At 39.7% G+C, this 16019-nt stretch overlaps 1 pseudogene; it reads left to right on the forward strand.

Annotated features, from left to right (window-relative positions):
• The first annotated feature begins 1012 nt into the window (after window positions 1-1012).
• Window positions 1013-2113, forward strand: LOC138014143 (zinc finger MYM-type protein 2-like; annotated as a pseudogene).
• The last annotated feature ends 13906 nt before the right edge of the window (window positions 2114-16019 follow it).

The raw sequence follows: 16019 nt of genomic DNA on the forward strand, positions 1-16019 counted from the left end.
GTAGCTTGGCAGGCTTTAAAAAAATACGAAGTATTCCTTTAGAAGTCTTAAAAGTTACTGAAAATCGTATTTGAGGACAAGACAAATTTGAATTAATACTGGTTTATGCAAGTGACTTTTCTATCACTATTTCAAAACTGAACTTAATACAGCATTAAATATGTTTATAACATGCCTTCAAGCAAGCAAGCGCTCTGATTGGCTAATAAGTGTGATCCATTTTCGAATGGGTTGCACGCTGACGTCAAGTATTCCGTAAGACCTTTTGCCGGCAACTTTTTTTTTAGCCATGTTCCAAGTTTTAACAAGATAATTTTTTTTTTTTTATTTAGGTTAATTATGGAAAAATATTCTGGACACGACGAAAACAATTCCGATGAATTTCCCAACTTTGAGCTCAACATCTTCGACGAGCCACCAAGTAAGGTGAAAAGATTCGCTAATTTAAGCGAACGGGAGCTTAATGATCTTATCGAAAAAAGGCACTCCGACAAGACGAAAAAGTCAACAAATTGGTCCGTATCAACCTTTCGAGGTGAGTATGTATAGTAGAAATATTTTAAAGTTGCTTTTTAGCGATTTGGCTACAGTAAAAAAACACTCCGCACAATCTTTCAGAAAAAATATTTCTGGCATAGAAAGCCATTTGAATGTTTTCGGCGAGCAAACGTTGCACGCAGTTTTTAGGTTAGCTACTTATTAGTTTTAGTCCCACTTCAAGTCGTACATATTAATTAAATGCATGCATCTGTTCAAGTGTAATCTTACTTAAAAAAAAAAAAAAGTTCTACTGAGCATGAAATTAATGCTCGGAGATATTAAAGTTTTATCTGGCAAGGACAGCGCTAATGAGCATCCAACTGTTTACATCTTTAAAATTTTCCTTGCTTTCTTTATTTTACAATAATTAATAACAAAACAGTTAAAAAGACCATATTTTTCAGTGAGGCCATTCATATTTTCAACTTTAGGCTGGTGCTCAGAGAAAGCTATACAAACACCTCTTGAAAACATGACAAAGGGTCAGCTGGACCAGAATCTCAGGCGATTTTACGCCGAAGCACGAACACAAAAAGGAGAGCCATACAGTAAATCAACCCTGCTTGGGTTCAGACACGGAATCGAAAGATATCTTAACGCTCCTCCTCACATCAAAGGGCTTCAGCTAGCAAGTGACCCCACATTTTTCCGGTCAAACCAGATGTTAGATGCGCAACTTGTTAATTTGAGAAGAAGTGGAAAGGAAAACGTAACCCACAAACCTGCTATTGAAGAACAACATCTCAGACAGCTCAAAACCAGCGGAGTCTTTTCTCTTTCTTCCCCACTCTCACTTTTAAGAAATGTCTGGTTCCACATTGTTCTTTACTTTTGCCGAAGAGGCCGTGAAGGACAGCGAGCTCTTACTATCAACAGCTTCAAGTTTGTCGTTGATGCAGCCGGGAGAAAATTCGCAACCATGGCACATAATGATTCTTCGAAGAACCATCCAGGTGGGGTCAGTGACAAACCCAGTAACGAAAAAGAAGCAAGGATGTACGAAACTGCAGACCAATTCGATGGCTATAAGGCTTTAAAGCTCTACCTTGAAAAGGTTAACCCGAATTGCAGTTCATTTTTCCAGTACCCAAAGGCAAATTTCTGACCCGAAGAAGATGTGTGGTTCGAACAAAGGCCACTTGGCGTAAACACTCTCGAAAACATGATGAAGAAAATCAGCGAGGAGGCCGGTTTGTCTAAGATATACACAAACCACAGCATCCGAGCTATGGCCATAACCCTGTGGTCCAATGCTGGCGTCCCCAATCGACATATCATGTCAATTTCAGGCCATCGAAACGAGCAATCCCTTTCACATTACAACTGTCGACCATCTGTTTCACAGCTTCAAAATTGCAGTGGTGTGTTGTCCAGGGCGCTATCGGCTCTGAGCACTAGTTGTGTAACCGCAGCTTCCCAAGTGCAATCCACAGTGGAAGTGAGCAGTGGTTTACGGCAAAAAGCAAATCAAGAAATACATCCTTTACAGGTTGCAAGGGAAGCGGCACCACTTTTTCAAAATTGCACAATTCAAACCGTGCAGTTTGTTTTCAACCGATCGCAGCAGACTTAAGCTTAACTTTGTGAGACGATCAATTTTACCTTAGCATGTCTTGTTCGTTGCGAGTTGAATACTGTACGAAAGTTAACTGTGCAGTTTTAAGTTGCTTGTTGTCCCGAGATCGATAAAACAGAATGAATGAACTCACTGCGATCCAAGTAAAATGTTGATGTGTAGCTTTGTCAGTTTTTTGAATGAACATTTTCGCGCGGTTGATCATGGTTTTGACTTCATGTAACACTAAAAGATTCAATAAATATTTTCACCCGATATGATAAGTCTTCATGTTATAAAAGAAATGGTAAGCGTCCAGCGTGCAACTATCGAGTTATGGACGCACTTGGGAGGTTTGCTAAGCACTCAAGAAGCTCTTACGCTTCTCTTGTGCTTAGCAACCTCCCGCGTGCGTCTATAACTCGATAGTTGCACGCTGCACGCTTTCCATTTCTTAATTAGTTTTCTGCCAAAAGACATCGTGATTCACACGATAATTTAATATTTTAGGTACAAGAAATGTACTCCACTGCAATGCGAAATGTATCGAAAAATATTTTTGTAATATTTTAGACTAGTGTTTCTTTTTCCGGTTTTCTTTTTCTTTTTTCTTTTTTTTTATCGCACACAGTATCAGTTTCACTGAAATGCATGAACGACTTGGCCGACGGTTTCATTTTAAGAGCACGCTTTTAAAAGCTAGTAGTAGAGCAAAAATATGACAGAATTTTAAACCAAATCAGTATACATATGTTACAAAATAGGAACGCATTGCGTACGTGTGGTAGTGCAGTAACACAGCGCTTTACTCAGTATTGTCAAGTGAGCTGCGTTTTGTCTTCCACGAGATTCAAGTTGTCTTTGAGTAATATGTAGCCGTAATAGTACACGATATTGTTTTAGTATCGTAAATCATTATAGTGCCATGGTAGCTGTCTTAGATAAATAGTCCCTGAGAAGACAAGTGGAAATACTAAACTCAGAAAGATTGAAGAGGATAAAAAGGAATCGAGAAACATTGGCTTCGAGGCTGACATGTTGATCATTCTCAAGTTCCCTTACAACTTCTTTTTCACAACAAGGTTAAACGTGCACTCTGCGCTTAAGGCAATATTTCACTAAAGTTAAGAATAGAATAGAATAGAATAGAACTTTAATAGGATCATCCTCGAAAGTTTAAGGTTTAGTTAAGGAAAGGTTTAGTTAAAATGCTAAACTACGTAAGTTCTAAATAAGGAATAAAAGAATTCGTGGTAACATTATGAAAAAGACCCGCTCTGTAAATTGATCTTTTATAGCTTGCTTGAAAGACTGTAAGGAAACACATTGCTTTATGTCATTATCTAAGTTGTTTCAAATACTAGTTCCTCTATATGCGAATGTGCGTTGGCCAGTAGCAGTCTTATACAAAGGTATATGTAATAAATCACGATTGCGGGTGTGGCAGGCATGGATACTAGAGCGTTTAGTGAATTTATCTTCCATATTTAGGTGCGAAACCATTAAAAAACATAACGCCAAAAATTTTTGTGGTTGTCTTTTTTTCCAGATTTCTTCCTCTTAGCAAACTAGTGAGATCACAAGCAAAGTGCACGGCTTTCACACAACAAAAGGAAAAATGATAATACCCTGTGTCCATGATTAAAACTTAGTTTAATGGAAGATCCGAAGTTTGCGGCCCGTGATCAAAACCTAAAGGACTCTTTATCTGAAACTAATTGAGCGTTTTGTGTCGAGCCCACGTGAGATAAAGATATTTAATTTTGGCTTGACTATGGTCCTCCGTGACTAATTGTCTTTCTGCACGTCCCGTCATTAATCTGAAGTGATTGTGGAACCTTAGAAGTTCTAGCGTGGACGTCAATTTCGCCTTACTTCGCGTAATCACCTATCTACTCGCTGAACTACAGGATTTATCTGCCTCGATTTGCAAGTGTATTCAATTCTTTTGAAACTATAAGCTAAAAACAAATCAACGGAAAGGATGACGGGAACATTAAGAAATTAAATTTAGCGGCACAAGGAAAGAAAACACAATAGAGCTAGCAGAAGGGTTGGTTATGGTGATCGCCTCAAGGAAGACCCAGATTGAACGTTAGGCGGCTTAGAAAGTTCTGCCTTGGCTTCCCCGACCCATGACATTAAGAGAACTCGCGGTTTGGCGGGAAATGATTGGCTACTTTTACCAGAAAATCTGTAACCGGATCATCCTCCAGAAATTTGTTACGAGACAGATTTTGAAGGCACAGCTTCAGTGTTTTAACTTCTTTATAGTGGCGTGAAACTTCAGTTATACAAACATGATTCTAAAACCCTCAGCATCACAGGCGGAAAAAGCTTGTGGTAATACTTTTGCTAGACACTTCAATCTTCAATCGGTACTTTACACCAACCCGTGCTGGCTAACCGCGGGAAAGCTAACGCTACAGATAACTGCGCTAAGATAACTAACATGGTCGGCCTTACAAACTTATCAGAAATAGCCGCTAAAACGGTCCTCGTGTTTCCAAACAGCATTAGCGGAAATCTGGCTTTTTCCTAATGCATTCACTTAAATTAATTACGAGGGACGAGGTTGTTTGCGACAATTAACTTGGTTTACACGTTTCAATTTCCTATGTTCGTTCTTAGCATCATGCATTTAGAACTAAGATTGATTCAAATATTATAAAATATGCTTCAACATATGCCCTAAATAAAGTTACTTCCACGTGCTAATACACACTGAGTACAAATTACATTCCTTTTAACTGTGTTTTGGAAGGTTTTCTAATTTAGAAAATAAATAAAGTCAAACACTAAGAAACGGCAGCAACGTTCACCCTTGAAATTGGGCGAATTGAACCTAAGACCTGTGTATCACTGGTATTTCTTACAAACTAGACGATCCGTTAGCGTAAACTGCCACAAGCTTGTTCTGATATCTCGCAGTTTACACTGAGGGATTGCTGCTCTTAGCATGGAACTCGTACACCGACCGACCTATATTTGCTATTCATACGGGAGTCTTCTTGGAATGATCACAGGTTCAATAACACTCGGGAAATCTTACTTCGACTTGAATTCCTTTATATACAGTTCAGCTATCAAACAACGGCTTTGATGCATGTTTAATTTCAAGAAATACCTTCTATGTTCGATGTCACCGGCCATCTCACCAGACTTGTGCTTCTCGAATTTAGGTCTAAGCACCCATTTCAAATAGCGCCGATAAACAGTATCTAAGGCTGCGTTTACATGAGACCCGGGATGAGTTTCATCCCGGGATAAGTTCATCCCGGGGTGAGATTTGATTTCTTTTACATGGCTGATTTCACCCCGAGATGAAAGGAAACCAGTCTCATCCCGGGATGAAATCAATGTCGAAAGCTACCTCGGTGTGCTAAACAAAAATGTGGTTAAGAACAATTAAAGTTCTCAACTTACCTTCTACTACAACTCGCGGCACTCATGGCGGTAAATATGTTCATTGCAAAATGGCCGTCCTTGCCGTAAACTGATATGCACAGTATGAACATTCACCGCTGGTCATACGTAGGGAAGCACAGAAAAATGTCATTTCGGCCCGGGACAGAAAAGAATCAAGTGTATACATGAATTTTTTATCCCGGGATGAAATTTTGTCCCGGTGCTGAAGACCGGGATGAAATCGTCCCGGGATGAAGAAATTTCACCCCGGGATCATGTAAACACCAAAAGCCAAATGACCAGACACCGAGGTGAAACTCATCCCGGGATGAAACTCGTCCCGCCCGGGATGAGTTCTCTCATGTAAACAGCGCCTAAGTCTAAGCACCCACTTTAAACAGTTAGCTTTCAATAAATGCGTGGCTACGTCGTTCAAGGTTAGGATTAGAACTTTTAATAACAATTCTGAGAAGACCCCCGTATGAATATCAAATATAGGTCGGTGTACGGGCCCGTACGAAAGGCCAATGCTTTTAAAATCGCCTCTTGTTTGTGAATAATTGTTGCATAAATTAAGTTTGGTAAAGGACGTAAAAAATTCACCTAAATGCGCAGTACATAAGCTTAAAGAAATATTGTCGGCTTCCCAAGTTAACTTCATTTTACACCGGAATGACTAAACAGCAAGAAACTGCTCTCGTGATATTAAATTTCAACCCACGTATGCAAAATAGTTAAAATTTGCACAACACAATAATTCCACAAAGGCAGAAAAATCTCACAAAAACCATTTCCAGTCCATAAATTTATTGAAACAAGCAAAAATATTTGCTATTAGTGGCACTCTAATTTTATTCTGTGCGTACAAACAAGTAACACATTTCGTGTCAAAAACCATACGAAATTAAATACATTTCTCAGAGGAGTTTAGGAACGAACTCTCTTCTAAAGAACCTTTCCCTTGAATAATGAAGCGCAAAATGGACAACAAGCTTTCTTTCAAAGAATTCTTCACTAACGAGAATTAGTCAAATTACCAATGTGTTTTTTTTTGCCACAAAGCACAGACTGTTCACATGCTAAAGTTAGTAAACATGCATGTGTCCTCTGACAGCTGTACGTTCCAGTTGATATTATTGTTAAAACAAACCAGGCCGCTGTTATTTTTTGTTGCCTATGAAGATTTACGATCGTGTTCAGTTACCATTCTCAGAGAATACATAAGGAGAACAGAATCTTTAAAGAGGGTCAGAATCACAACTTCAGATAAGTTATACCAAGCCTCACAGTTCCACAGCACTAAAGATGCTACATTATCCGCAGCCAGTAATGCCTAAGTTTCGGTAGATTAACTATTGAAGACAGCAGGTTGATCTTCAGAATCCACCTTTTCCAGGGTTTATTAGAAGCCTTTACTTTAGAAGCCACTATTTGGGCCTAGTGTGCAATTGACAACTGAAAATGCACTTAAGTGTAATGCGGCTCACAGGAAAATAAAAGTATGGTTAGAGTCAGATGTGTGATTTTTCTTCTCTTACTGCACGTAGATTGCTTCGAAATTTCATGGGATCTCCGGGCATGGAAGCCATTTCCCGTTTTCCTCTTTGGTATTCACGGGGGTTTACCTTACACAATTACGCGATTACGTGAAATTGACTTGAAATCACTTGCGATCGCGTAATTTGCTCATTCCTGCGTAATCCCACTTTTGCACTCTATTTGAAAACTACACAGCTATTAGCGATATTTTTTCGAAAGTAAACTCTTTGAAAACCGTTCAAAACACGCTATTTATATCGACGTCGATTTATGATTGCTCTAAAAATGAGCGATCAAGCCTTGGATGCGCAGAGAGTATTATACTGGTTTCAAATGTAAATGTAAAGCACTTATAATAACAATTGGCTCATGAAAACTGGCCAATTGTAGTCCGTGATATATGTGTTACAGATTTTGTAGCCACAGCTTCTATGGTTTAACTTCATTATTCTGGCTTGGAACTTCAGCACTCTGCCGTTGCTGGCAGCCAACTCTGTCATCAAAATCCTAAATCTGACGTTTAAATATGCACTTGCTGAGCTTGCTGATCTTTTCAATCTCAGGCGCCTGAAAGCAAAGAATAAAACGCAGGAGCTACTGATCCAAGAGCTGATTCGGCACTGGTGACCCACAGTCTTCAGGCAATGCAAGATCTACTGACAGCCTTTGGTGAAGCATCAAAGAGATTCGGACTAACGATCAACATCAAGAAAACAGAAGTTCTAATCCAAGACACCCATAACAAAAAGTTGAACCCTCGAGTGGTGCTCCTGAATGGTACCCCACTGGCAGAAGTAGACAAGTTCACCTACCTGGGCAGTACCATCTCCAACAACGGAACTATAGATGCAAAAATATCAAGAAGAATCCAATCGACAGCGTCGGCCTTCGGAAAACTAAGAAGCCTTCTGTGGGACCAGAGACGAATCCATCTGAAAACCAAGATGAAAGTTTACTGACCAATTGTAATTCCAACAATTCTGTACAGCTCACAAACTTGGACCTTCTACAGACGCCACATAAAGAGACTCGATATGGTACAACAGAGACATCTCCGCCAACTAATGGACATCTCGTGGAAAGACCATGTATCTAATTTTCAGGTACTGGAAAGGGCAGGAATGCCCAGTGTTGAAGAAATGATCACCACGTGTCAACTAAGATGGACGGGACATGTTACACGCATGGAGAGCAGTAGACTACCAAAGGCCGTCTTCTATGGAGAACTAAAAGACGGCTCAAGAAAAGTTGGGGCACCGCGACTACGCTACAAAGAGGCATCTGAAGAACATTAATGAGTTAGAAAATTGGAGGGAAAAGGCCGAAGATCGCGTGACCTGGCGGAAGGTGGTGGCTGGCGCTGCCGATGCCATCAGAAGAAGAAAGGTACAGTCATGGGCGGGCAAGAGAATGCGCAGGCTGGAGAAAACACCTACACATGCTGAAGCGGCCTACACCTGTGACATTTGCGGCAGGACTTTTGAGGCAGCAATCGGACTGACCTCGCACTTGCGACACAGACATTAACTCCTCTCCATGTCATCGTCGATATCGACGGACTGCTAATGATGATGATGATGATGATGCTGAGCCTGGACGTATGATTAGGTTCCCAGGGCGTAGCACCTGAACTAGTCAAATAAGTGAGTGCTACAAGGTTCTCCTGAGTAAAGTACTTTCGAGAGTAAGCTATCAGTGCCAAATACAGCTATAGCTGGTAAAAGAGTTTGAAAAGTTACAGAAACGTGATCATAAAACTCTCAGCAACAAAGGCGGGAAAGCTAGTGGTAAATACTTGGGGTAGACACTTCAGCCTAGATAAATGCGAGTTAATTAAATTGTTGGATTAACTGATAGCGGCGGAAACCGAAGTTTCCACGGTCCTTTACACCAACGCGTGCGGGCTACCGCGGGAAAGCTAACCCTACAGATAACTACGCTAAGATAACTAACATGGTCGGTCTTACAAACTCATCAGTCCTCGTATTTCCAACAACATTGACGGAAATTCGGCATTCCCCTAATGCATTTTTCTGTGAAAAAGTTACTTAAATTAACTTCTAGGGACGAGGTTCTTTGCGACACTTTACTTGGTTTGCACGCTTCAATTTCCCATCTTCGTTCTTAGCACCGTGCATTTACTACGCTTGCATACAATGAAGCCGTCTTGAAAACATTGCCTAAAATATTAGAAATTATGCTTTAACATATGTCCTAAGTATAGTTAATTCCGCGTGCTCATATACACAGTACAAATTGCAACAAGGTTCACACTTGAGATTGGGCAAATTGAACCTAACATCTGTGTATCACTGGTATTTATTACAAACTAGACGCTCCGTGAGCCTAAACTGGCTTGCTCTTGGTATGTGTTTGTCCTCCTCAAAGTTTTGTACTCATTGCCAAACACCCTAAGAAATTATCAGTCCATAAACGAAACACTATTTATTTTTAAAAATCAAACTGGCTGAAAGCACGTAACCTGCACGTAGCCGGACGTGTAACTCGAAACGTTGGTAAAAACCTAGATATAGTCCGCCTGCGCGATGGCTGCCACAAGCTTGTTCTGATATTTCGCAGTTTTACAGGGATTGCTGCACCCCTGTCCGATTGGCTAGAATCTTACGCACTCTGTAATTGGACATTTACTCACTCAACAAATCACGCAATCCTTTTAATGAAACGTTGGAAAGAGAATTTAATGACCTAAAAGATCAGTTTTAAATTGATTGTCTTCTATCTGAGCAGGAAAACTCGCTGTGGGAATTTCTTGTATGAAGAAATGTATTTGTCACTCTGACAATCCGAAAACCGAGAACACTAGAAATATTTATGAAATGTTATTGTGTTTCTGGTATAAAGCCAATCAAGCGCGAGAAAACTAAACTGCAACCAGTAACGATAATTAGTTTGTGGTTTCATGTCGCTTCTGATTGGTTGCTGCGCAATGGGAAATATCAAAATCAAATCAACTTGTTAATGTTTTTTTTATTCGCACGTGCTACGGCAGATCTTTGATCACGAGTTCGAAGGCAAATTCGAACTCTCAATTTCGGTGATTGTGTCAAACAGTTCCCATCTCTTTGCAACTAATACCCTTTCATGATTCTTTTCTAGAAAGAGACGACATAACCTGCAGTAAACAAAATAATTAAACATCTTCTTTTAAGTTTTGACCTTTTGACTGTTAACTCTGAACAAGCTTTTCGGAGCCATTGCGCAGACTGACTATACCGATGGTTCAGTATGGCTGTGACGCAGGCTATTAGCGCAGGACCCGTACACCAACCGACCTAGTTTGCTACTCATACGGAAGTCTTCTTGCAATGATTATTATGGGATCAATAGAGTGTTTTCACGCGGCGTCACGGCGGCCATGTTGGTGTCCCTTTCATGATTCTTTTCTAGAAAGAGACGACATAACCTGCAGTAAACAAAATAATTAAACTTCTTCTTTTAAGTTTTGACCTTTTGGCTGTTAAAATGCAAAGCACTTTTTCTGTCGTGAAAATAACGGATGCGTGACTTGTCAAGTAAGTGTGCGTCGAATCCCAAAGCGCGTAAGAATCCACGCAATCAGAAAGGGATACAGAAATCTCTGTAAACTCTGAACAAGCTTTTCGGAGCCATTGTGCAGACAGACTATACCGGTGGTTCAGTCTGTCTGTGACGCAGGCTATTAGCGCAGGACCCGTACACCAACCGATCTAGTTTGCTACTCATACGGAAGTCTTCTTGCAATGATTATTATGGGTTCAATAGATTGTTTTCACGCGGCGTCACGGCGACCATGTTGGTGTCCCTAAACAAAAGAACGGCGGCGATGTTGTCTCCCCAAGTGATCTTCTGGGAATTACGCTCTTTTAACGCGCAAATGCTTTCTTTTGTTTCGGTGGAAAAGGAAGGTTACTGATCACGTGAGTGAAAACACTCTATGACACTCGGTTTAAATCCGAATTTAAGTCCAAGCACCCATTTCAAATATCGCTGATAAACAGTATTTAAGTGTAAGCACCCATTTTAACTTGAAATAATTGCGTGGGTATGTCTTTCAAGGTTAGGATTAGAACTTGTAATAACCATTCTGAGACGACCCCCCTATGAATATCAAATATAGGTCGGTGTACGGGTCCCGTACAAAAGGTCACTGCTTTTATAAAAATCTTCTTGCTTGTAAATAATGGTTACATAAATTAAATTTGGTCAAGAACGTAAAAATAAAAGCACGTGAGCTTAAAGAAATATTGTTAGCGTCCCAAAGTAACTTTTCCAGCCAAAAATCTTTGCTATTAGAGGCGAAAAAACCTTCCTATTTCATTCTGTGCGCATGCGTACAAACAAGCAACACACTCCATGTCAAAAACCACACGCAACTAAATAAGATTCTTGCCGGAATTTCAGGAACAAACCCTTTCCTGAAAAACCTTTCCCTTGAGTAATAAAGTGTAAAATTGACAACAACCCCTCGTTCAAGGAATTCTTGACTAACGAGAATTAGTCAAATAGAGTTGAGCACCGTTAAATGAAATCATAAATAGCCAGACTTTTTGTAAACACGGATCTAGTTCCACTAAAGAGTTTCGATTCCTTCTCTGAGTTTATCAAGCCCATATCCAACCAGAAAGGGTTAACAGAAAATTTGCCATTTGGTCCCAGTGTCGTGCACTACACATAACATTATAGTTAGTAAAATATTAGAAAAACAGCTCACTTTGATATCCGACGGCGAAAAATGCAATTAATGTCGAAGTTTATTGCTTGCCCCATAATCATTTTTCACCTCTTGTGTTGTTTATCCAATTGAAGTTCCATCCTTGAGCTCCATAAAGGTAAATTTTTGTTTAAGGATCCAATAAAACACCATTCGCATTTTCCAACGGATAAAATCTACCTGAATTTACGCATTTCTATAACCCTATTAAACCTACAGGACTGTAGCAAAGATACGCGCAGAAGACTCTAGGAACAAAGAAAATACTTAGCAGGGGAGTGACAGGAAAGACCCAACTGCGCAGCTTTTCTGTCTTCCGACGGAGAAAAAAACCGAGAAATTCAACACAGATTTCGACTGGATTGTCATACATAGCAACCCAGTAATCGCACGTTATCTTAAATTGCGTTTTTTACAGTTCTGAGCTAAATGACCAGGCCTTAAAATGGCACCTACGCTGGAGTTGACCTCGTTATTATTATTATTCTTTTTCTTTTAAGTCAACGAATCTCTGGAGAAAACAAACCTGGTGTCCTTCTGTCTTTCAAATCTCATACCGGTCGACGACTAGTTGGCTGTCCAAGTCTAGTCGAAGGTGTAGTGATGTCCAATTTTGCTTTTAGTACTTTCATGACTGTTTTACCGATGATTATTTAGTTTCGAAGGCTATATTGAAGAGCCATTCCAGTAAGCTCTTTTTAACGGCATATGTGCCACAGGATTTATCTTAAGTGTCATGTGTGACAGTTACAAGATTCCGTTCTGTGATGTGCATCCACTCAGGCGCCGCCTGGCATCCACTTACGGTGAGTCCATGCAAACAATAATTCAGCTCTGCGGAAGCCTCGGAGAACTTGTTTTGCCCACCTGAGATTATTAATCCCCTTTTCAATTTCTTTGCAAATCTCAGGAAGAAAAGTTTTATACTTGATTTGAGGCACGTTATTTTTTGTCTTTTAAGCAAATATAAATGGTGTGAAGATATTTCCACAGCCCTGAAGATCGTTTGTAAGTTTTTTTTTTGTCAGTTTTGTGACCTCAAGTCTGATTATATATCCACTGTGACAGAAAATTTCCCTGACCCTAGAAAATTCCTAGCTTTCTCCTGCGTTTTTGGGGACCGAAAAGTTCAAATATTTTCAGTTTGTAATTTTGCTTTTCAGCTTCTCCGCTCTGTATTTATTTTCTAAAATTACTCAAGCCTTTATTGACTTAGTCGAGAAGAAAAGGTATTTCCATTGTCTTTTTTTTCTCGATGACGGCTTTGGAGGGAGATCGGAACTAACAATAACGAAACCAAGATCAGTAGTTTGTCAGTTAACACTAACTTGCTTTAGCGTTGTTTTGTTGTTAATGAGGAAAAGTCCCAATGAAAACAAACGCAAGTTCTCACTTGGTTGGGCGTTGTTCTGGATTGCCAATTCAGTGCTTCCTGTAGGTTTTCTTATGGCTTAGTCAAGTTTGCACCGATGCTCAAGTGCTCAGCCATTCTAGGCCTAACTTGTAGTTAAGCTTCATTTATGCTTTTAATGTTATACATCCTCTGTCACGCAAGTAGATACCCCGAAGTGTTTGCGGCACTGTGTTTGGTTCGGCACTGTGTTTGGTTTCTATTTTTCCCACAGGGTTTTTGGTTTTCCGTATCTGGCAACGCTATTGGTTTTGTATTTTCCTTGCTGTATTATCTGGGAAACATGACTTTTTTATTTACTTTAGGTTCGCCAATAGTTGTGGCTTTCATCCAATATTCACGAATGTAATGTTACGACGGCGTGCGGTTGAGAATTCAAAAATAAAGCTAATGATATTTCTCTTGCGTCTTTTGAGTGGTGAAGCAGAAAGTCCTTTGCCGTCCTTCGGTTGCAGAAAAAAAAAAAATACTGGATGTCTACTTACAGAGTGAGCGCCATTTGGCAAAGAAAAACAATTGCATTCTCCCTCCCCTAGATAGAATTGAAATTTATTGTTGATAAAATTAAGTGTTGGACCCACCATCAGTGCGAATTCGATATTTATACAAAGACACTTGACCAGCCGCAACCAAGGAGCTTACTCGAGCGAGGAAGAGGGAGGACCCTGGAAACGAGGATGTAAAATGATCTATTTCTAAATGAAATGCCAGAGAGTCTGAGAAAACACCCTCCGCATTTTCCGATCTCATACTTGCTACTTGAGCAACTGCATTTTAATAATTTAAATTGGCATTAAAATCAAGATGTTGTAAGGAATCGATAGAGAGATAACTGAACGGTATTGATTGGCTATTGTTATTCGCTTCGCTTGGGAGCTTCGAGGATAAGTGGGCCGTATTTCAGCAAGCTATCCTCGCCGGAATTGATATTTTAATGCCTGCAAAGCAAGTGCGCGTGTGCTCAGCCGACACGGCATGGGTGACCCCGAGACTTAGGACACTACGAAATGTAAGGAGCTCCGATTTTCGTGTGCCCGGAACCCTGTTGAACTGGACACGGTTATTATCGATGGGAAAGAAGTAGAAGTTGCAAGTACCGCCAAGTTATTGGGACTTACTATAAGTGCCAACCTAACTTGAAATGCGCACATTGAAGAAGTAGTTAAGAAAGCTAGTAAGGGATTTTATTTTTTTTTCTGAAGCATATCAGTGGGCCGGAATTCTAATCCTTGAATATGACTGGCTGGTGACGAGCTCTTAGACGGTCTTGCTTTCTTCCATCCGGACCGGTTGCCCCGTCCGGAATTTTACTAGGACGCGACGAAACGTTGGATCTTACCTCTTAAAACGCAAGTTTTCGCTTACTAACTAACCTTTGCAAAAAGAAGAAAAAACATCAGCAATGGAATAAAAGGCCTGGTCATTCTTCAAAAAGGCGAGTATTCACATGATTTTGCCGACAACACTTTGGTGGCTTTCTGCATTACGAGTTGGACTGTTGACACGCCGTTGAAATGAAAACAAATTTCACTGCCGAACAATAGATAACGCGAAATGCACCTTCTATCAATATGGAAATGAAAGCCTCTTTCATTTATTTCGGGAATGTAGCAGTTGTTTTTGAATATTGTTTTTCCATGGACGCAGGCCTATAAGATTGTTAGTAAAGAATACACTTTTCAGGTAAATAATTGCTTGGGACTGAGGCCAGATACCTCTAAATACAATTTGCAAATTAAGTTTTGTTTTTTGGCAGGCAAACATTTCATTTGGCTGTGTAAATTCAAAGAATGGAAGCCGACTTTTTAAGAATACTTACGACATCTAAAATATATTTATAAACTAGAGAAGGCCGATACAACAACACGAAAGAAATGGGAACCGCTATTGCTTAAATTTTTTTTTTCCTAATCTCGTTCTATAGTGCTTTGCGCACCGAAACTCGGTTCCAAACATTTCAACTCGAGGCTCGGAGTGCGAAATCTGTAGTCTATGGCCAATTTGGCAGCCATGTGAAGAAAGCCCATACGCAAACAAACACATCACAACGCTCTCGTTTTCACGTTGTTGTTTTTCTTGAACTGTTGACATGCCGTTTAACTAAAACGACTAACTGCAAAAGAGTCCTTTTTTTGGTTGACATCCGTTATTTTCTTTGGAGTTCTTTTTTATAATCTCTTCATTTAAGAAACTTGAAATACAGATTCGTAGCTAAAACAGTCAGAAAAAAAAATCGCAACCCTGTGGAGTTTGCATGAACTAATGTCAATGCCAACAAGTTTTTTCTTGTTTAGTTTTCTATGTTTTGCACTCCTTTGTAAAGGACTTGACGGAGAACAAAGATAAATCCTTGAAATAATAAGATATGAAGGCAGAGACTGAGATGTTACGGTAATTTTCACAATTTTCCTTCTGTTTTAAGAACTCTTATTTTATTTTCAGCAAGACAAAGCATTTTAATACGTAGAACATTATTCGCCTGTTTGTACAAATTTTTCAAACATCATTGTTTAGCTTGTTTCGATCATTTCTCTGTGCTTGCTATAAATAGAACTGTTTGTTTTTTGTTTTGTTTTTTTGTACCTTGGGCACAGTTTTTCTCTATTGATCATAGCCATTACAATTTTCTCAAATTTGATTGGCGCCTTAATTACTTAATTTTTTACTAATTATTGTGTAGGCTTGAAATTGGACAGTGAAATCGGACAGTTGGCTGTAATCGGATACCTGAAATCGGACAGTTACATCAGCCAATCACAGAATTATCACAATAACCATAGCAACAACCACTTACCCTACCAAACTGGGGATTTTCCAAAATGGACAAATTTGTAACATTAGACAGTGAAAAAGGA

Source organism: Montipora capricornis, chromosome 8 (assembly GCF_036669925.1).
Source record: "Montipora capricornis isolate CH-2021 chromosome 8, ASM3666992v2, whole genome shotgun sequence".
Lineage (NCBI taxonomy): Eukaryota > Metazoa > Cnidaria > Anthozoa > Scleractinia > Acroporidae > Montipora > Montipora capricornis.